Here is a 21,326-nt window from a genome sequence, read left to right on the forward strand (position 1 = left end):
TCACTTGTGCTTGTGGAAGCCGTGACAGCAAGAGAGAGTTGAGTCTGAGGCGTCTGCCTCTTTCTTGCACACACCTTCTCACGCAGCTTTCTAGATTTACCCCAGAAACAAACTCTAGCTGGACCCTCACCCCAAAACTCGCCCTGAAGAACCGCAGTTGCTCATGACATCCTGGGGGGATTCTACAGCTTCAGGTGTGAGGCTCGGCGCCTCAAGAGCCACGGGAGGCCCTGGAATCCCCCCCCCACCCCCGCCATGTTCTCAGGACAGCTGCCAGCCCCCACCCGCCTCCCATGGTCCAGCACACCCCAGCAGTTAAGCTGGGACAATGTCAGGCAGAAGCAGCCGCTGCTGGCTGGAGCTCAGGCCTGGCCCCGGGTCTGTCACCCACATTCTCGGAGGGTATCTCGGCCCTCTCAAACCGACACAGGGTCCAAGGGGCTCCATTATGCTGTTTATTCTCGTCCCTTTTTAAATTTTATGGTATTTGTTTGTTTCTTTGTTTGTCGAGACAGGGTTTCCCTGTGTAACAGCCCCGGCTGTCCTGGATCTTGCTCTGTAGAGCAGGCTGGCCTCGAACTCACAGAGATCCTCCTGCCTCTGCCTCCCCAGTGCTGGGATTAAAGGTGGTGCTCTACCACTGCCTGGCTTAAATTATCTATAATTTTTTTTTTAAATTTGAGAAGCAACAGGGGTCCCGATCGCAGAGGGAAAATAAAATTCTCACATTCCACCTCAGAGAAGAACAGACACATGTCTGGGCCAGTCTTCTCCTTAGGGGAGAGGGAGTGGGCATTCCATTGCCTGGCCATTGCTATCCCTGGACCAAGACTGAGTTCTGGAACTTCCATGGGGGAGGGGAGGGGCAGGTGCATTGACTGACAGTGGGGGGCGGGTTTCAGAGCCTTAGCTATGTCCTCCAGGCCCACGGGCAGGCAGAAGACGATCCAGACTTCAGGATCAACTGTCTTAGCCATCCAATGCCAACCATTCCACCCAAGATCAGGACTTGGATTGACTGCAGATTTGAGCTGCCTGGCATCCTGAGTAAGAGCGATCTGGGTGGAGGCACGTGGGTGCCCCCAACTCCAGTCAGTGCGCTAAGGGCCCCCCCCCCCCACAACGTGAAGGCCGTCGATGGGCCAGGGCTCCGATTTATCTTGGTGGCTAATTAGCTTCTTTTCTTGCTAGTCACTTATGTCTACAGTTTCCACAGCACTGTTTGAACAGAGCGTCCCTTCTGAGTCAACGCTGAGGCGGCAGGCACACACTCTACCTCTGGCACATTTTTCTTAAATTCCCGGCGGAGTTCAATTAAGCGTTTAGGAGAATGCTCGCCTTCCTCCTGTGGTACAGACAGCTCCTTCGAGGCGATGGGATTAAGCTCCTTCTGGAATGAGAGAGAGAGAGAGAGAGGAGATTTGTTCTCTTCTCTTTGCTTCTGAATTCCTGTAAACGCAGCACTCGGCACAAGTTTTTAATAACTCACAGGGCTGAGAAAAGGCTAGATACCGACTCCTGGCATGAATGAAAAAAATTCCGCCCCACCCCCCGGAAAAAAATTTGGGCTCAAACAAACAAACAAACAAACAAACGAAAAGACCTCCAGGACAGCGTGGGCTTTTCGTTTTTTGCCGGGCCAGACCAAGTTCGACGGAGGTTTTTGAACCTCCCCCACATCTCTCCCCACCCCAGCCCCACCTCTTGGATTTCCAGGGAGTGATGGCATAAGCCTGTCAGCGCCTGAAGAAAACATCTCCGAAGCGTGTCAAAATAGCGGCGCGCGGCATATTGTATGGGCGCTCTTCCCCCGTGCGAGCGTGCGGGCCCGACAGCTTCCATACATCAGCGGCGGGCACCGCTCCAACCGCGGCTTCTCCCCCTCGAAGGCTCATAAATTCGCCTCTTTAGGATATAGATGGCTTTTTAATTCCAGTAGATTTTGGAAAAATGAAGGTGCCGAAGAGAAGCACGCTGACCTTGTGTGTACCCCCACGGTAAATCACCAAAGGTTCCCAGAACCCTCGCCGGGCCGACTAGAAAGAAACAGATGGGGGCAGGAGGAGGGAGGGAGGGAGGGGAGGGGAGCCGGGCTTGAGTGTGTGCACTCAGGAATCAGACCCCGGGTTTGGACACATGAGACCAGGGATGGAGGGGGCGGGGATGAAGGGGAGGGGCATGCATCATGGACGGGGGCCTGCTGCTGGCATGTATGTGCCTGATTGCTTCTCCCGAAGCTTCCTTTGCTTGTCGCAGGGGCTTTCACAGGAGGAGTACAATTCACCAGGCGTTGTCATGACTCATTTGCATAATTCAAGGAACGCTCTGTTTATGTGGCTTGCAACTGCTGGCACACTGACTTGAGATGGCCTTTTTTTTTTTTTTTTCCTGGACGATAACTCGATGAACCTTCCTGCATACATCACCCGTTTATATTTGCAGCAATCAAGCCCCATAATTTCCTAAATCCGGTGGTGCAATAAATTCCTGCAATCAGATTTATTAAAAAACGCGCACGCAGATGCGGGGAGCGCATTTCCAGGGCGAACTCTTTAATCCAGCATATGTATGACGAAGTGCGGCGGCGTGCTGAAAGACCCCATTTGTCACCGCTAATACACATTCGTCTTGCACACACAATGAAACCCTTTCACTGTTAGATAATGAAATAAAAGTACTGTTAACCCACTGCAGAGCTTTTGTAAAAGCTGACTGGTATCTGAAACGCCTGCTCGGTGGCAATTTACCATAGTGCCACAGACCTGGTCCCCCAAACCTGTGAGGACAGCCTCTGGGTCCTGGAGCTCTTTGGGGGGGGGCGCAATTCAAGAAGTAATGTCTATTTCTAGAAAAGAACAGCGAACTTTTGGAGAAAAAAAAATCACAAGACTGGCTCGGGGTGAGGGGAGCACCAACAGTCTCTGCTTAAAACCTGGGTGAGGACGGTGATGCTCTCCAAGGTGCTGAAACATATTCCCATATTAGCACCGGCCAGGGCTGCCTGGGGGGCTACCAGCCCGAAAGCCGTGAGGAATTTTGAGCTGGGTGAGGAATGGAGTGATATATATATATATTCCCACAGTTGGTATGGCCAGGAGGATGAGGCCCCCCCTTGGCAGGGGGAGAAAGAAGTAAAATGTTAAGGTCCCCTGGGGGTATTTTTTGCACTGCCGCAGGACACAGAAGGGAACTTGGGGTGCACCACTGGGTTCTGGATTGTTCTGTATCTTATACTGTGAGACTTATGAGCACTTATTTATACATTTTGGAGCCCAGTCTCCAAAGTGCTGCTGGGATCATGGATGTGCTGCACTGATACCCTTGCGGTTTTAAGTTCCTATATTGGGGACCCTGCACCTCTTCACACAGCCGCTATTGGTATCGGTGCTTGGAGCTGGATGCCTAATTCTTCAACCAGGGGCTGGAGGGATTGCTCAGTAGATAAAGGGATTGCTGTACAAGCACGATGATTGGAGTTCAGCTCATTAGCACCCACCTAATAGCTAGGCAGGCATGGTGGCCTGTTGGTAAATCCACTCCTTTGGAGATGGAGATGGAGAGTCCTTATCCAAGCCAGACTATCCAAATGTGTAAGCTTGGGGTTCAGTGAGAGGCTATGTATCTCTAAACAAAGTGGGGAGCAACTGGAAGACACATACGTATGATCACACACATGCGAGCATACGTACAAGAATGCAACACACACACACACACACACACACACACACACACACACAAACACACACCTAACACAGGTTATACAGGAAACAGCCATGCAGGGGACATCCAGCTGCCAGTCTGTCTACCTCAGGGCCCTCCCCTCCCTCCGTCCGTACATCCTGGTTGCTGGTGGGTGCAGATCCGACCGGCTGGGTGTCTGCCGCCTGCATCAGCACAAAGCACGGCCAGGCCAGCCAGGGGACATCAGTAGCTCCCAGACCTGGACCACTGGAAGCCCAGCTCTCCTGCCCAGTCCTGAAGGAGCAGATGCCATCACAGACGACGCGGACCATGCTCCCCTCAACTCTGCCTCAGTTGACGCTCATCCTTCAACCTCGAATGCTTGCAGCATTTCTACAGTAAATATGCAAGCGACAATGGCCACGGTAATAATAAATGCAACAGTTGTAACTACCATTTAGTGAGTGCTTGTGTGTCCCAGGCACCACAATAGGCTCCTAATGTACAACACCCTATGTGATGAACACAGTAACATGTCTTGAGAGGTCTCAGGCAGGGGCTAGGAGGTGAACTGCAGACTGTCCTAATAACTGAGGTGGGGGTAACTCCTTGGTGGGTCCTGAAGGCAAATTTTTCGTGCCTTGCTTTTCAGCTGCTCTCGGCTCCCTTTCTCTACCAGCTGAGGGTGTTTGGGGGGGGGATTGTTTTAAATAATTCAAGATCATAACGCGCCCTGCCAGGAATTCAATAAACCACTGGCTGATATTCATCTCCTCCTTAGACACACCAGGGGTACAGAGAATATACCCTGCTAGATCCAAATGTCCTAGGTTTTCACAGGTCAGTAAAAATATCACACACACACACACACACACACACACACACACACACACACACACACACACCGGACAGGGTGCCAAGCAGAGACATTAAAACGGGTCCCCTTGTACTTTGAACGAAGGGCCACTTGAAAATCAACAAACCAAGAGATGGACTTGACAACGGGCTTTTAAAATAAACGCACTTAGAAAATCCCACGGAACTATATTTATTTCAAGGGAACAGAAGAACTAGTCTCAGAAACATAAGCCAGCCTCATTCTCAAGCCTGGCTTCAAAGACACCCTGTGCCCGGCCAGCGAGGGTGTCCGGCAAGCGACTGCACCAGACACACTTCAGCAAGCACCAGACTGTCCTGTCCAGCCCCAGCCATGATCTGCACAGTCCCAGACTTTGGGCAGGACCCAGGCAGGGAGGAGACACATGCGATTAACCTAACTAGCCATCAGCAGCAGACAGACAGCCCGGAGCCCTGTGCAGACCATTCAAGTAATGATCCTCATAAACAGCCCATTTGCAACTAAAAAGAGATAATTTTAATGAGCTGGGAGCAGATGATAGATGCAGCTGAGGCCCGAGCCAGCAAGCAGGGAGGGAGAGGGGAAGCTGGGCTGGAGCTGCATCAGGGTCTCTGCGGCTGGTCTATGCTTCCCCATGCTCCCCCACTGCCTGGTGTGGGCCCCGGCTCTGGGATGGTCCTGTCACCTCAGCCCTGGGACCTCCAGGGCCTCAGAACACATGAGCCGCCACCAACCTTGTGGGCTCAAGGTCAGAAACGTGTCCCTCGGCATAACTTTGACCACAATGCTATTCCACTTGAATTATCTTTATTTTATACATATATAGCCCAGGCTGACCTCAAACACACTACGCTCACTATGTAGCCCAGGCTGGCCTTGAACCATCCTTGGTGCTTGGATTACAGGTGTGCGATCCCACAGCTGGTCTGATTTCTATTTATCTTCAAATGAACACCTGGGGTTACCTCTGGTTCGAGATTTTTTTTTAAAGACAGGTTGCTACTATGTAGGCCAGGCTGGTCTCAAACTCTGGATCCTCCTGCCTCAGTCTCCCTCCCAAGTATTTAATCACATGGGTATGTCAACCATGTCTGATTTAGTATGTTCCTTTGGATCAAAGCATGCATAACTTTTAAATTCAACACTACACTCAACAATCTTTATTTTACACCAGCTTAAGACTCAGAACGTTTGTGTTTCTGACCCTCCCCCCCCCACACACACACACACTCACCCCAGCCTCAGGAGCTACTAAAAGTGACAGTTATTCTAAGCTTGGCATCATAGCTTGCCTGTCCCGGGTTTTTAAATAACAACACCCCTCTTAGTTCACTAACTGGTCCCGGAAAGATGGCTTGGTGGATAGAATGCTTGCCACAACACACACACACACACACACACACACACACACACACACACACACACACACACGACCTGAGTTCAGAACTCCCGCGGCCAGTAAAGAGCTAGAGACAGGTGAATCCTGGGAGCTCATGGCCAGCTTGTCTAGCCAATCAAAGAACTCCAGGTTCAGTGAGAGACCATGTCTCAAACCAGGTGACATAAAACTGCTGGGGCCATATGATAAAATTACCCAGTGTCACTGTCTTCCAACGGAAGGTTAGGGAGTTTGGGAGGTGACCTCAGATAACTGACCGGGCCTGCACATCAGTGCTTATAAAATGCCTGGTGTATAAGGAGCATTCAAAAAATATCTGCAGCCGACCTGTCAGCGGCTTAAGCTCGAGATGTGCCCTACAACAGCAACCATCAGTTAATCTTTGGGACAGAAGAAGGTCCACTCTGCGTGACAGGTCCATGGAGTCCCAGGGGAAGTCCGTGGGTCCAGGAACACTAAAGGAAGAGCAAGCCTTGGGGAGGGGGGCTGCTCAGAGAGCGGAGTGTTGCTCGCAGAGGAGCCTTGGATGACCCAGGATGGAGGGCACACGCTGGCCTGCCACCAGCAAGGAGACGGAAAGACAGATGGCCTCGCAGCCCACTGAGATGGATAGCTGCGCCCGGCTGAGACAGACTGGCTTACTGGAGCCATCCATCACTTCCTGTGCTGTATGTAAATTTCCAGCGCCAAGATGTATTGGGCCAATTATCTGGGGCCGGGGCGAAGGGCGGAGCCTGTGAGAAGCGTTCTGAGCCAGGCTGTCCTCACTGCATTCCAGCAGTGCAGGTGACAGACAGTTCTGAATGAGACCAAACCAAACCCTGAATGAGCCTGGGTGTAAACTGAGGAATGCACGCTGCCCGCTGCCCTCGTAGCGACTGGCCTGCTGTAACCGCTGTCAGGCAGAGGGTCCACCCTAACCAGCTCAGGTCACCTGGTCCTCAGTGTTGAGAGGGCAGGGGATTTCCGGGAACATGTGTTGAGGGAGTGAATGAACTGTCTTGTGATGCAGATGCACACTGACACACGGGACCTATGTGGAGACAAAGCTGCGTGTCCGATGGTTCTTTCTTCTAGGCGGCTGTTTTGGGGGAGATGCTTCAAGTACTGACGAGGGGAGCCCTACTCTGAACTGTCTGTCCATCTATCTGTCAACCCACCTGTCCATGCATCCATCATCCATAATCTAGTCACCATCTATCATCCACCTACTTAGCCTTCCATCTCTCTACCTATCCAGCATCTACCCATCATTCATCTGTCCATCCATCCATAACACATCTATCATCTACCTATCCATCCTTCTGCGCATCCATCTACCCACCTACCCTCCATCTATCATCCACCTACCTAGACATCCATCTACCTTCCTAGCCAACATCCATCCATCTATGCAGTCAACTGTCCACTCATCCATCCATGCAGTCAACTGTCCATCCATCCATCTACCCATCTAGTCAACTGTCCATCCACCCATCCACTGTCCATCCATTCACCCATCTAGTCTCTATCATTCTTTTATTTCCACCCATCTATCATCTACTCATCCATCCAGTCAGCTGTCCACCCACAGATCCATCCATCCTTCATCATTCATAGATCCATCTTTCCACCCATCCACCCATGCATCCACCATCATGTATCCCTCAGTCTTTCTACCCATCTTCCGTTTATCCATCTAGTCAACTGTTCGCCATCCTCCACTCACTCACTCATTCACTCAACAACTATGTTTGTCAATGACAGGCCCAGGTCCTGCCCATGTGGCACACCTGGTCATACAGGGAGTGAAGACCATGGGAGCCTCTTGAGTCCTGCATCAGCTGCCACAGCTCTGGCTTCCAGAAGTCCAGAAAAGCACTGGCTCGCAGTCTCAGGAAACCCCAAGATGACACTTGGGTGTGTGCATGTGGGGGAGGGGGGATAGACAGGAAGTCACGTGATGCTAGCTGGTTGGTAGATAGGAAATCATGGTCTTGCTAGCTGGTTGATGGATAGGAAGTCACATGATGCTAGCTGGTTGATGGACAGGAAGTCATGGTCTTGCTAGCTGGTTGATGGACAGGAAGTCATGGTCTTGCTAGCTGGTTGATGGACAGGAAGTCACATGATGCTAGCTGGCTGGGGGACAGAAGTCGTATCTTGCCAGCAGACTGGTGGACAACCCTTTATCTCTGAGAGGTGTCAGAAACATATGAGCACTGCAACCTGGGAATTATTGGGTGCTCTGGAATCATAGGGTACCTGGGGTCAAGGTTAATATTTGGGTGGAGGCCACTGCCAGACCAGAGATTCTGGAAGTGGGTGAGGTCACCTGCACCAGCATGTCCTTTGTGCTACCTGGGACAAACTGGCAAGTCTTGTCAGCTCGACAAAACAATTTTTATCCACTTTTTTTTTCTGGTTCTGCTCCCTCAAGTGTCCCCAGTTGGCTCCCACTGTCCTCTGCCCCATCCCTTCCCCATCTGGTAGCCACAGGGCCATCACCTCCCCCTCCCCGACACACACACACACACACACACACACACACACACACACACACACACACACACACACATGCTGTGCCTTTCCCTGTTCTAAACCCTCCCCTGGCTCACTGCTCTGGTCACATGGGCTCCTGCCTGGCTCCTGAGGATGTCAAGCACAATTCTGCCTTGGGCCCTCTGTAGTTGCTGGTCATCAGCCTGCAATGCTGGTTTTTTTTTTTTTTTTCCAGAAGGCCTATGGGGGTCCCTGTCACCTTCTTGGAGTCTCAGCTCTCACAAAAACCTACCTCACCTCCTCCTTAGAATAGTAGAGGGGACTCTGCTTTATCTCTGCACGCCCCTCACCATCCACACATTCAGGTGGTTATCTCTCTGACCATTTACAACCTTTTTCTGCACCCAGAATCCTCCAGCGTCTACCACAGGGACAAGATGGTTGGCTCGGATCGCTACTGCGCCCTGAATGCCCAAGGCACATGAGGCGCTCGCTACTTGCTGAGTGAATGCATGTCCGAGTAAAGAGAGAAAGGAAAGGGGGACCCTCCGGACTGGACTGCACCCCTGGACTTGGCCACACCCCCACCCTCAGCAGTTGCTCCCCTTAGAACCACAGACACCCCTCCCCAGGTATCATTCAGGAAAGCAGCCTGCTCCTGCCACTGCAGGACCCGGAGGTGGCTGGCCTGGAGGGAGGGCGCCAATCAAACACCTAATCACCTGGCACCAGCACATCCGATGGCATCCTCCTGCCTTGATTACTGCTTGCTGTTCCCAGGCAGCCCTGCGGAAGCACCCCACCCCCGGGCATCAGGGGGAACAGAGTCCCACTCTGAGGGCATCCAGGAAGGGGCTGGTGATGCCTCTCACTTGGCTCCGGGCAGGTATGGGGGTGAGCTGGCTGGGCAACCCTGTCCCTTCCTCTGTCAAAGGAAGAGCTGGGGGAGGTCACAGCAGCAAACAATCATTCATTCATTCACTCACTCATTCATTCAGTTACCTTTCATTCACTGATGCCTTTGTTCACTCAGACATTCGCTTACCCGTTCATCCATTTGTTCATTAGTCTCATTCATTCGCTTACCCCATTCATTCACTCATCACGAATGCTCTGGACACTGGCCTGGGCTTCCAATGGTGGCCCTGCATCCCTCGTGGGAATGGATGTTCCTCGTGAAAGGGTACTTTCCATGCCTCACCACCCCATCTGCCAAGAGGTCTGTGTTCCTAATACGTGTTGTCGCAGCCAGGGAAAAGGAGTTTCCTCGAGATCATGTCACTGGCCCAAATTCTCAGTGAGGGGCAGGCCAAAGAGGGCTTGGCACTGGCCGGCCCCTCTACACATCACCGCATCATCCGGGACGCTTGTGCACTTGTGACCTCTTTCCCTCCAGTCATTCTCTGATTAGCTCCTGCTTCGAGGCCGAGGGCAGGAGGAAAGACCGGGGATGCGATGGAAGCCTCCAGAGAGGCTCTCGTGTCTGCAGACCAACCAAGGCAACACGACAATGCGCGTGATGCCGGCCGGGAAAGAAGGCTCCCCAAGCACTTTCCCTGAGTGAGGTGGGGGTCCCAAGGGCCTCCTGTAGCTCCAAGGGCAGTGGGCAGGGGACAGGGGCTTCCTGGGTAGGTAGATGGCTCCAAGGCCTGAGATGGAGGCTAGAAGCCCAAGCTGCTGGGAATGTACGGGAGGGGCTTCAGGGACTGGGGCAGAAAGCCAGGGAGAAATCGAAGGCTGATAGGCCACGGAGGTGCTGCTTGTTCTATGAGACAAGGAGCTAGGAGGCTGGGAAAACAGAGGTGCCCTTATGCCCCTGCCCTGTGAGGCAGGGTGGGTAAGGACCAGGCAGGAGATGGACAGACCTTTGGTCGATGTCCCTTGGAGCCGGGCGAGGGTGTGGCAGTGCCTGGGACCCTCACGGCCTCTTTGCACTGATTCGGTGCTGACTTTGCCAAGTGCCTGGCCCACCGTGCTTTCCCAGTCTATCCCCCGAGGCTCAGTGAGGATGCGGAGCAGGGACGCCACAGAGGAAACTCCTTCCCAAGTCGGCGGAGAAGCCACGTACGGACACCCGTGAGAGCCTCGTTGGCGGGAGGGGAGACACAAATGTTTCACTGCATCTTATTAAGTGGTTCCCCTGCCCACTGACCATTTTGAAGACGAGGAAGAAGAGAGAGGCTGAGGACCAATGGGTGCCCCACCTCCAGTCTTAGGAGGCCCCGAGCCTGGAGGCCGGCACTCTGACTGGGTTATATCCTTCCACAGGACAGACACCGGCCCCCTTAGGGTTGGGAGACATTTACCGGCATGCTGGCACCTCCACCAGGCAGGCCCAGATTGAAAGGAGCTGTAGGGTCACCCGAGGATTTCCGACTGGTAGCCAAGTGAGGTGAAAGGACCTGGTCACATGACCTGTCTGGCCCAGCACCCTCTCCTCCCCAGGAGGAGACAGCTAGAGATGGTGGCTGGCACCAAAGAACTAGAGACAGACAGTGACCAGCACCCAAGGATAGTCTACAGGGAAAACTCCCTATGAGTATGGGGACACACGGACATGGACAGACACACAGACAGATAAACCCACACAGACAAAGGCACATGCAGACACATACATGCACACGGAGACTCTTATGAAACACGATAGATATATAGATACACACAGAAAAGGAAATAGGCCCACAAGACACAAATATGCAGGCCCCCCCCCCCCGCCTCCAACACCAGACAGCAAGATGGAGACTGTGGTAGCCATTGATCTATTCTGCCCCAGGACATTTGCACAGGCAGCCCCCTCTGCCCAAGGCCCTGGGTTTCTTCCATCTCCTATATTGTGTGTGTGTCTGTGTATGTCTGTCTGTCTGCGTCTCTTTCTGTCCCTCTCCAGACAAACACCAAGATGTATGGTGACAGACAGTTCACAGACACTTGATCATGGGAGACCCAGACCCAGACCCAGAGTCCGAACAGAACCATAGGGACTAAGAACACCTTTGAGAGTTGGGTCAGGAGACCAAGGCCTCCACCCAGCCTGGCTAGTCCAGGGTGACAGGGCAGACTCATGATCCAGTACAGTTTAAGGCAGAGGCTTGGGAGTGTGGATGGAGTCGAATCCCGTCTCCAGCTCCTCCAGCTGCCTGAGCCTCAGTTTCCCCTGTCTGTGAAATGGGGCAAATGCTGGGTAGATGTCACTTTAACTGGAGAGATGGAGTCTGGGGTCAGGTTAGGTCCCAGAGGTTGTCCTGGAGAACAGGGCAGGACCATGGGATGGCAGACCTGGGTTCAAATCCCACCTGCCTTCCGGCCAGTTGATCTCAAGCAAGTCACTGCTCCCGAGTCCCCGCTTCCTCAGCTCCACAGGAGGATACCAGGAACAGAGGAACCCAGTCACTCTCTTAACTACTCCCAAGACGCCAGAAACCACCACCTCTGTCCAAGCTGCTACCCCACAGCGAGGGCTATTTCCAGACCGCTGCCTCCTCTCTTGGCACGCACCCTCGTGTGGCAGACGGAGCTAGCTGCTCAGACCTCAATCTTGCCGGTTCTCTCCAGCTTAAAATTCACCCACTTTCCACGGCCTCAGGCTACATCAGATTCCACTCTAGGGTTCATTGGGTCACTGCTCATGGCTCTGACGTTATGGAGACCCCCCTCTTCTCTCGGATTCTCCAACCGCAAGTTCTCCCACAGGGCCAGTCCCCTTTCCTACCCTAGGACATTTGCACCTACAATTCCTGCTGCCTACAACCTCTTCCCGGCATCCCCCGGGGGAGGGGCGGGACTCCCAGGTGTGAACCGCCCCCCTCACTTAAATCTAAAGCAGATTCTCGTAATCCATGCCCACAAAGCAGCAGCCCTCACTGACAAAGTACAGGTGTAATAATTGCACACCCCCACACCCCCATAAAAGTCAGGCACAGTAGCAGGCACCTGGCAGGGTGGAGTCAGGCAGGGGTGGTGGCGGGCTGCTGGCCGGCCCGCCCAGCTGAAGTGTGAGGCTCTAGTGTCAGGGAGAGAGCAATAGCTGAAGACACGGGAAGTCACACTCCACACACGGTCACACACGGGTCCACGCGTGAAGAATATGGAAGAGACGATTTGAAGACCACAACACCCCCCCCACCCCCCCACCCCCCCACCCCCGCACAGATATAAGAAAACGAATGAGTACGTCCGTCAGGACTCTCTGACTCCGGAGTTTTAACGTGAGAGAAGAAAAGAGGGAGAGAAGTTTCTGGATGAACGGGATGAAACCAGGCGGACTCCAAACAGCCCGAACAGGCATGTGGTCCATCCTGGCGGTTTGGGCCTGGGAATTTTGCTCAGCTGTGAAGCCAGACACCCTTTATCCAGACCTGGGGGACGAGATAATGACGGGATAAGAAGGAAGCCTTTCCCAAGCACAGTAGGCACCCCACGCGTGGGTCTCAGAGCACAGCCTCTCTCTGCTGTCCCTTCCCTCCCAGCCCTCATCCCTCATCCTTCCTTTGGTGAGCCACGGAAAGCAGAATTCCCCTCTGCCAAGGTGGGTCTTGGAAACCTGAGCCCCGGGGCTGGAGAGACGGCTAGGTGATTAAGAGAGCCTGCTCCTCTTGCAAAGGAACAGAGTTCCGTTTCCAGCATCCATATGGTCACTCACAACAGCCTGTAACTGCAGCTCCAAGGGATCCAGCACACTCTGTGGGCCACACTGACACACAGACAGACACATGAATGATGGATAATGTGGTCTCTCCACACACTGAGACGTCATTCCGCAACAGAAAAAGGGCAAAGCGGCCATGGATGCAACAACAGGGTAAACCTTGGTAGCGTGGTGCTCGGGGCCGGACTGAAGGCTGGAGCCCCCTCCCTGGTTCCGTGGCTGGGAAAGGCCAATCCTTCAAGGCAGGAAGGAGCCTGCAGCTGGGCCAGGCTGGGCTGGATCAGAAGGGATCAAAATTTGATGCAAAAGGCCTTTTGGGTGATGGTAATGTTCTAGGCCCATATCATAAAGGCCTTGCAACTCCATAAATACCCAGACACATCAGGCTCTCAGCACATAGTAGGTCGGTTTCACAGTGTGCACATAGTAGGTCGGTTTCACCTAAGTTACACCTCAAGAAAGCTGTTCAAAACAGCTCACAAGAAGCCAAAAGGGAGGGCCAGCTTCGCTCAGCAATCGACTCAGGTTCTCAAAAGCTCGTACAAGATTTCTCTCTAGACCTCTCCTTGTCCAGGCCCACGCTGTGCTGTGTGATGATAGTGGACATTACAGTCACACTCGTAGGTCTCTGTCTCTAGCATTCCTGTATCACAGAGGAGGTGCTTCTGGGCTCGGGGTTGCAGAGTGTTGGAACGGGGTTCAGGTGGTCCTCCTGCCTCAACTCTGGGTGCTGAGCGCATCCCGCGATGCTGGGGGCAGTTCTAAGAAGGAATTCCATCCCTGCCCTTCAACTCTTGGCTCTTCTGGAGGCATTTGGGGACCAGAGGGGTCATTCCAGGTGGCTCCTAGTCTAAAGCAGTGTTTTGTGTCCCCTCATCCCACCCCCACCCCCACCCCATCCCCTGTCCTAGGTCTAGAAATTGTCTTTTCCCACCAGGTGGAAACTTAGGATGCAGGTTGTCAGCCAACATGCCAGGCATCTTTCTAAAAATAATCCAAATTGGTTAAGCCATTTTTGAGCAAGGGAACAGGCAGGGGAGGAGGAGGCAAAGAGTTTAGGTTTAGATAGTATGTATGTGTGCATATGTGCATGTGTGCGTGCATGTCTGTGTATGTGTGTGTACACGTGCGTGCGCACGTGTTATATGTACGGCAGAGGGCAGAGGCCAACCTTGGATGTCCTTCCTCCGGAATGCACATACCTTGGTATGTTTTGTTTTGAGACAGGCTCTCGCCCTGAACCCAGAGCTCAGCAGCTGGCTAGGCTCTCAGAGAGTGCCAGCCCATCCCTGCCTGACCCCTCCTGTCACCGATGACAGATGTGAACTTGATGAGCCACGACACCTGGCTTTTTACTTGGTTCTTTTTTGTTGTTGTTGTTGTTTCGAGACAGGGTTTCTCTGTGTAGTTTTGGGGCCTGTCCTAGATCTCGCTTTGTAGACCAGGTTGGCCTCGAACTCACAGAGATCTGCCTGGCTCTGCCTCCCGAGTGCTGGGATTAAAGGCGTGTGCCACCACCGACTGGCCTTACTTGGTTCTTGAGACTTGTGCAGAAAGGATTTTAGGGGACCAGCCATCTCTTCAGTGGCCTTCCCTTCCTTCCTTCCTTCCTTCCTTCCTTCCTTCCTTCCTTCCTTCCTTCCTTCCTTCCTTCCTTCCTTCCTTCTTCCTTCCTTTAAAAAACCGTGTTTATTTATGTATCTTTTAGTATGAGTACTCCGTCTGCATGTATCCCTGCAGGCCAGAAGAGGGCATCAGATCCCATTACAGATGTTTGTGAGCCACCATATGGTTGCTGGGAATTGAGCCCAGGACCTCTGGAAGAACAGCCAGTGCTCTTAACCACTGACCATCTCTCCAGCCTTCTTTTTTTAATTTTTTTTAAAAACAGATTCAAACTAAATACATAAAACAGGCCTCACGTGAAGGAAACATTGGCTGGGACCAATGGCTGCCGAGGTCCTGGGACTCAGTGGGGTGCATGTGGACAACAGCGTGTGGGTCTTTGGAATATCAGAATGGGGGAGACAGGAGAGGGATACAAGGGGGGCAGAACTGACTTTTAATGGCTGCTGGCTCGGGAGTGGAACCCAAGAAGACACAACCAACTCTGGGGTGGTTTCCCGCCATCTCTTAGCCAACGCCATGTATATGACAAGTGTCCTCACCAGAAAAGACTTCACGAGGGGAGATTTGGAACCCACCCTCGTCCAGACACACATTTTTGTTTTTCATTTTTGAGGCAGGGTCTCACCTAGCCCCAAGGCAGGCCTTGAACTTGCTAAGTAGCTGAGGATGTCCTTGAAGTGTTCAGACTCCTCCCCCACCTCCCAAGTGCTGGGATTACAGGCTTGCATCATCACGCTCAGTTTATAGGATGCTGGGAATGAAACCCAGGGCTGCAGGCATGCTAGGTCAGAGCTTTCCCAAATTGTGGTTACAGCAGCACCGATATGTGACCGTCATTGGGGACATCTAGGGAGGGCCCACCTGTCCCTGGCAGACCTCCTGGGCTCAGGGAGTTAAGAGTCCAATGGATGATACCATGCATAACAACTAGGGGCCAGCAGGGTCAAGTGGAGACATTGTCCTCCCGCTGTGGGAGCCCAGCTCTGGCCTGGTGATACCACACAGGCCGGGCGTGGGCAGCTACCTCCCGCTCCAAGTTCCAAATCCTTACTTTTCTATATCCAAATCTCCCGATTTTAATGATGGGCAACTAGTTCAGGACAAACCTCACAGCCATGCAGTTTGTACCGAACAGACTCACTAGGGCTTTGCACCCGGCCCACCAGCTTGCAGTAGTCTGTTAATTAAGTGTGGAGTGATGTGCCTGCTGTGTGCACAGCCCCACACTCCAAGAACCCCAGGAAGGGGGCCCTCTTATCATCCCCTCGTTAGAGACGTAGGGAAAAGCACTCCGCCAGCACATGGGGCTGGCTGCAGGGACTTGCTTTCAGCACAAGAAAAAAACCTAAGGAGTTGGCCGTGGGGCGGTGTGTCCGCGCTGTCCAATGGGACCAGAGATCCTGGGCTGTCTACGCTATCCTGGAATTGTCCCCAGTTAGTCCGAGGGACCAGCCGGGAAATTGTACTGCTTCCTGCTTCCTGCTTCCGACTGGCCTCCCTTTGAGCCTGGCACTTCTTTGAAAGGCAGCCGCCAAAGCAGCGTGGTGGGGACGAGTGTGGCCACTCGCAGGAGCCCTGCCCCATCCCAGGCTGGGGATGGTTGGAATGGAGCTCATTACCATCCCCCCCCCCACCTCCCCCACCCCCAGCCAGCAGATGTGCAGCCGGTACAATAGGAGAAAATAGAAAGAGATTCAGAATTTGTTCTCCAAAGATATTCAAATTAGTTAATCAAGGGGCTTCTATCTGTGCCTCTCCTTGCCAGTCAGCAGCCGGCCCCGCTAATAGGAGCGGCTCTCACGGCCCACACCAGTGTGTTTAAAGACATCCCGCGAAGTTTCTAATTATTTTAAATTGTTCTGCTATACAAAAACACCTTGGGGCTGGCTCAGTCCACGATGGCTGAGCCTGGGGTACCCGTGCCGGGCTAGCCTCGGGATGTGTGGAAGCGCCATGGGGCCCAAGATGTGAGCGGGCAGCCCGGTTCAAGTGACTCCCAGACAAACCTTGCTCCCATCCTTCATGAGTGGATTCCAAGCCGCATTTCCCTCAAGGCCACCAGGGTGCTGGCCCCGAACCACCAACCCTTAAAGACTCAGGTCTCACTGCAGCCACTATGTGCTAGCCACAGAACATACTGCCCTCAAAGCTTTCTTGTCTTTTACACACTTAAAAGCGACAGAGGACCCCAAAGAGCTTTGTCCATGGAGACGAGACAGCTTCATGGCTACCACGCTCAAAATCAAGGCAGCAAAGCGTCTGTCCCATGACTGTTGCCCATCAGTGATGACCTCACCACACCTGGAGCAACATCTAGAAAGTTCTTCCATGCGTTTACACTGGTGGATACGGTGAGGTGTGGTGAATACCGGTAATCCCAAGCGCTTGGGAGGTGGAGACAGGAGGATCAGAAGTTGGCTATCTTGATAGTTTTAAGCCAGCCTGAGCTACAGAGAGAGACCCTGCCTCAAAAAAGCAAAATCAGCTGGGCGGTGGTGGTGCACGCCTTTTAATCCCAGCACTCAAGAGGCCAAGGCAGGAGGATCTCTGTGAGTTCGAGGCTAGCCTGGGCTACAGAGTGAGATCCAGGACAGCCAGGGCTGTTACATAGAGAAACCCTGTCTCGAAAAAACAAAATCAACCAAAAACCACCCCAGGACTACTCCCCCAGCACCATCCCCACCTTCTTGGGACAGCAGATAGGGTCACCACGAACATCCACGCCCCAGGAAGTAACTGCCAAATTAAAAGTAGGGCTATCAAGACGGCTCAACTGGTAAAGGAGCTTGCTGCCAACCCTGCTGACCTGAGTTCGATCCCCAGGACCCACACGGTGGAAGGCGAGAACCGACTCCCACAAGCTGAACTCTGACCTACATACACACAGGGACACAAATAAATAACCGTAATCAAACAAACAAACCAACCTATGAGGTGACATTAGCGTACGAAGGCCACGCAAGACAGAAGGGGCATGGCATGCCTCTGGTTTGGATACAGGACCATGTCCAGAGTCAAAAACTCCTAATGACTCAAAGAAAGACAAATCGACAGAAGGGTGGATGAGAGGATGGTGTGGCGGACACACCGGGACACAGTAGGTGAGACGCCCGCCCCAAGACGCAAGACTCCACACCAATCACGCCGCTGTCGAACCGGGGTGGCGATGCACACCTGTGACCTCACAGCTGGGAAGTGATGCGGGAAGACCGCGGTGAGTCACCAGGCTAGCTGGGGGGTGACAGGGCAAGAGCCAAGGAAAAGGCAGACAGTAGCAAGTGTTGGCAGGCACGTGGAAAAACCCAGACCTCAGACGCCGCCTGAGGGGTTCCCGTTGGAAATCGCAGGACCCGTCAGAGCCTCGCACGTCTCCCTATGCCGCCACGGTCCCCTGTGGCACATGAACCCAGGGAAATCACCAACACAGCCTCCTCCTGCACACAGTATGGCTGTGGACCAGCCGCTGGGAAACCACCAAGAATTCTCGAGGAAATGACGACTCTGGCCCTGCTGTCCCCGTCCCCCCCGCCCCCCCAGCCAGGCTCTGTGGTTCACCCAGCTCTCCAGATAATTCATGAATGTGTTCAAGATGGAGAGGCATGCCTCATCAAAGCACCATTCATAACAGCCCCCGGACTGGAAATGACCCAGACGTCCATTAACACAGATGGCCAAGAGCCCGAGTGGCCCTCAGAGCCTCAGGTTCACGTGAATGACAAGCAGCAACATGGATCGACCTCACATCGGCGACACCTGAGAGAAGCCAGAGGCCAAAGGGCACACACGGAAGATCCCGGTCAGGGTGGAGGAGGATCCACTGTGAGTGTGGATGGGGATGAGCACAGGAATGCTTTGTGGGATAGGACTCGACCATCTTTGGATGTCGGCGCTGGTCCCGAGGCCATTTGCTGAGATAAGCCTTGGACCCCTGTGCTTTTCTTAATGAATGGGTGTGGGGGGGGAGGGGAGGGGAGTCCAGTCCCCTGGAATCCGCCCACCTCTCCCATGTACATGGCCAAGGAGCCCTCACAAGGCGATTTAATAGAAAGATCACCAGGAGAGCTCTCCAGGGTCACACAAGACACAAGGACCAGCGCTTTGGACCCCCTCTCTCCCTGGACCCCCACCTCATTCCAGCCACGGCAGCATGAATTAGGTTCCGTTACTCCTCAGCCTGAAACTCAGTCATGAGAAGAGAGACTTCTCTCAGCTCTTGAGACTGAAGTCCCAAGTCTTGCCGAGGGCCAGCTCTAGCCTCTCATCACACTCTGTTCCCACCGCCCTTACGTGGTTACCCCCTCTGCCTTTCATGGACAGGGCCCCTGTTCTTCCCCCCTCCTGGCTTGGCGGAGGTAGGGCCGGTGGGGGGCGGGGGGAGCGGCGTCTACATTTGGTCTCAACTACATCGGCTTGCTCCTGCAGTCTCTGCTATGGTAGGCTGAGGCACGGTCATCTGTCTCCTCTGGTGCCCCCATCCACACCAACACTTGGTACACACAGGGCCTGCCCCTCGGGCACAGGAAATGAGCCTACCCTCTCACCTCACCTCTGTATTTCCCCATCCTCTCCACCTCCATCCCTCTCCTCTTCCATAGTCCCGATGCTGGGAACAGGGTCGTGTTAGTAACCTACCAGCCGAGGTAAAATGTTCATTCAGGACAGTGCATGCAGTAGGTGCTAGATAAATGCTTGCCAGAACAAGTTGGGAGGTGGGCTCAAGAGCCAAGATGTATTTGCCATGTGCTCCTGAACCCCCTCCCCTGTCTCCCCCCCTCCCCCCGATGCTCGGCTGCCTTTGATTTCAATGGCTGGGCAATTGTCTGGCTGGACCACTTGCAGTAGTTTTGAAAATACGCCCTTGAGGGACATCAGAAAGTGAGACAGAGCGGTCAAGTTCAAAATCAAAATGACTCGGTAAAAGCATCCAATCGATGGGTCTGCTTGTAGGAGGCAGGAGCCATGACTGCATCAGCTGTCGGCCCCGCCCCTCAGGGCCATAGGTCAGGGAGGCTTAGGTGGGGTCTGGGGCCACCTGGGGAATCAATCTCAGAGGCCCAGCCACCCTTGGGATCAGGTCTGGAAACAGCAGACTGGACCAGACATTCTAAGACAAGTTGATACTTTACGTTCTAGCCAAGCGAAGCTGACCCACCATCCCAGCACTCAGGAGGATTCTGAGTTCTAGGCTAGCCTGCGGCACATAGCAAACCTTGTTCCAAAAGAGAAAAGAAGAAGAAAAAAAAATCCAGGGCCGGAGGGACGACTAGATGGGTTCAGGAGAGACTGCTGCATCAGCCCACAGCTGTCTGGTTTTCAGTCAGGTGACCTGGGAGCTCATCTGCTTCCCCGACATCCTCCTGCAGGCAGGGCCTCCTGGAGAAGCACCCTGAAGGGTCCTTGCATGGAAAACTTCTGAGACCACACTGGCTCCTCCCAATGCCCATAAAGATGAAGCCTCTGGGCCTTAGAGTCTGAACAGATAACTGAGCAGCTGGGAGGAGGAAGATGCACGGAGGCAGCTGGCCTGGAATCTTCGACAGATGGTGGTAGGTATGTAAGGAGCAGGTATTTTTCTGAACGACCTTGACCTGTGACCCCGTGGTGACCTTCAGTGCCCCCACACCTGCTTGCCTACAGGATCCTTCCAGGGCAGTGGAAGAGATGACCTTGGCCTGGCGTCTTTCTGAGCTCGGTCTATCTGATCCCAGAGTCCAGGCCTCGGCCCCTCCGTCTGTATTACCACAGGCAAATGTCCTAAAATTAGCCCACGGCTGCCAGTTCCAAGTGGAGCTGGCTCTGGGGAACTAGAGGCCTTGGCACCGTCACCTGGGCCCACTCTCCGTCCCACCGAGTAATGAAGTGTCAGCCAGCCGATGGGCTCAGCTTCACAGCTATTCCGCTGTCAAGGACTCCGGGGCTAATGGATCCAAGAACACAGATCAGCCGAAGGGTGCCAGGATGACGAATGGGCTCTTCGAGAGCCAGGATGCTGGCCGCCAGGCCGGGCAACAGGGGGTACCTAATTTGCTTGTATCCACAATGACCTAATGCCTGTTCTGCCAGTGTGAGGGTGCATGGAGAGGGTCCCACCTGTGGTCCCTGTGTGGAATTCATTATTGCAAGCGGCACCAACCTCTGAGCCCCAGGGGCTCCATCCCTGGCTAGGTCTTGTATGTCATCAAGAACAGGGAGACTGCCCACCCCACCCCCGACCCAGGGGGCATGCACTTGAGGTCCTGAGCTGGCTTCAAGCACCTCTGCATCCAGCCCGGCCTGCTGCCACACCTGTGTGTGTGTGTGTGTGTGTGTGTGTGTGTGTGTGTGGCAAGGGGGTGGGTGGGGATCAACATCAGACGTTTTCCTCAATTGTTTTCTTATCTTTATCAGACACGGCTCTCCCTGTCTTTATACATATCTGACCTCAAAGCACAGCACGGGGGTTTCAGACACACGCTGCCACACGTGGCTTCTACCTGGGAACACACACTAAGCCTCATGTCTGTGAAGCAGGCTCTTTACCCAGGGAGCCCCTGAACCCCCTTACTCCTGCTGGGTTCGGCCGCTGTTCATTTGTATTTGTTGTGGTTTTCTGACACAGGATCTCTAGCCCAGGCTGGTCTTGACTATCCAGC

General features: G+C 53.6%; 1 protein-coding gene across 1 annotated transcript in view; it reads right to left on the bottom strand.

The window, feature by feature from the left end:
- Window positions 1-21,326, bottom strand: part of Cux2 (cut like homeobox 2) — a 191,819-nt gene that overhangs the window by 68,401 nt on the left and 102,092 nt on the right. Inside the window, exon 2 of the mRNA XM_015996833.3 lies at window positions 1,277-1,390. The gene's annotated coding sequence lies outside the window, so the exon portion shown is untranslated. The remainder of the gene's footprint in view (window positions 1-1,276; window positions 1,391-21,326) is intronic.

This window comes from Peromyscus maniculatus, chromosome 23, assembly GCF_049852395.1.
Source record: "Peromyscus maniculatus bairdii isolate BWxNUB_F1_BW_parent chromosome 23, HU_Pman_BW_mat_3.1, whole genome shotgun sequence".
In the NCBI taxonomy this organism is placed as follows: Eukaryota; Metazoa; Chordata; class Mammalia; order Rodentia; family Cricetidae; genus Peromyscus; species Peromyscus maniculatus.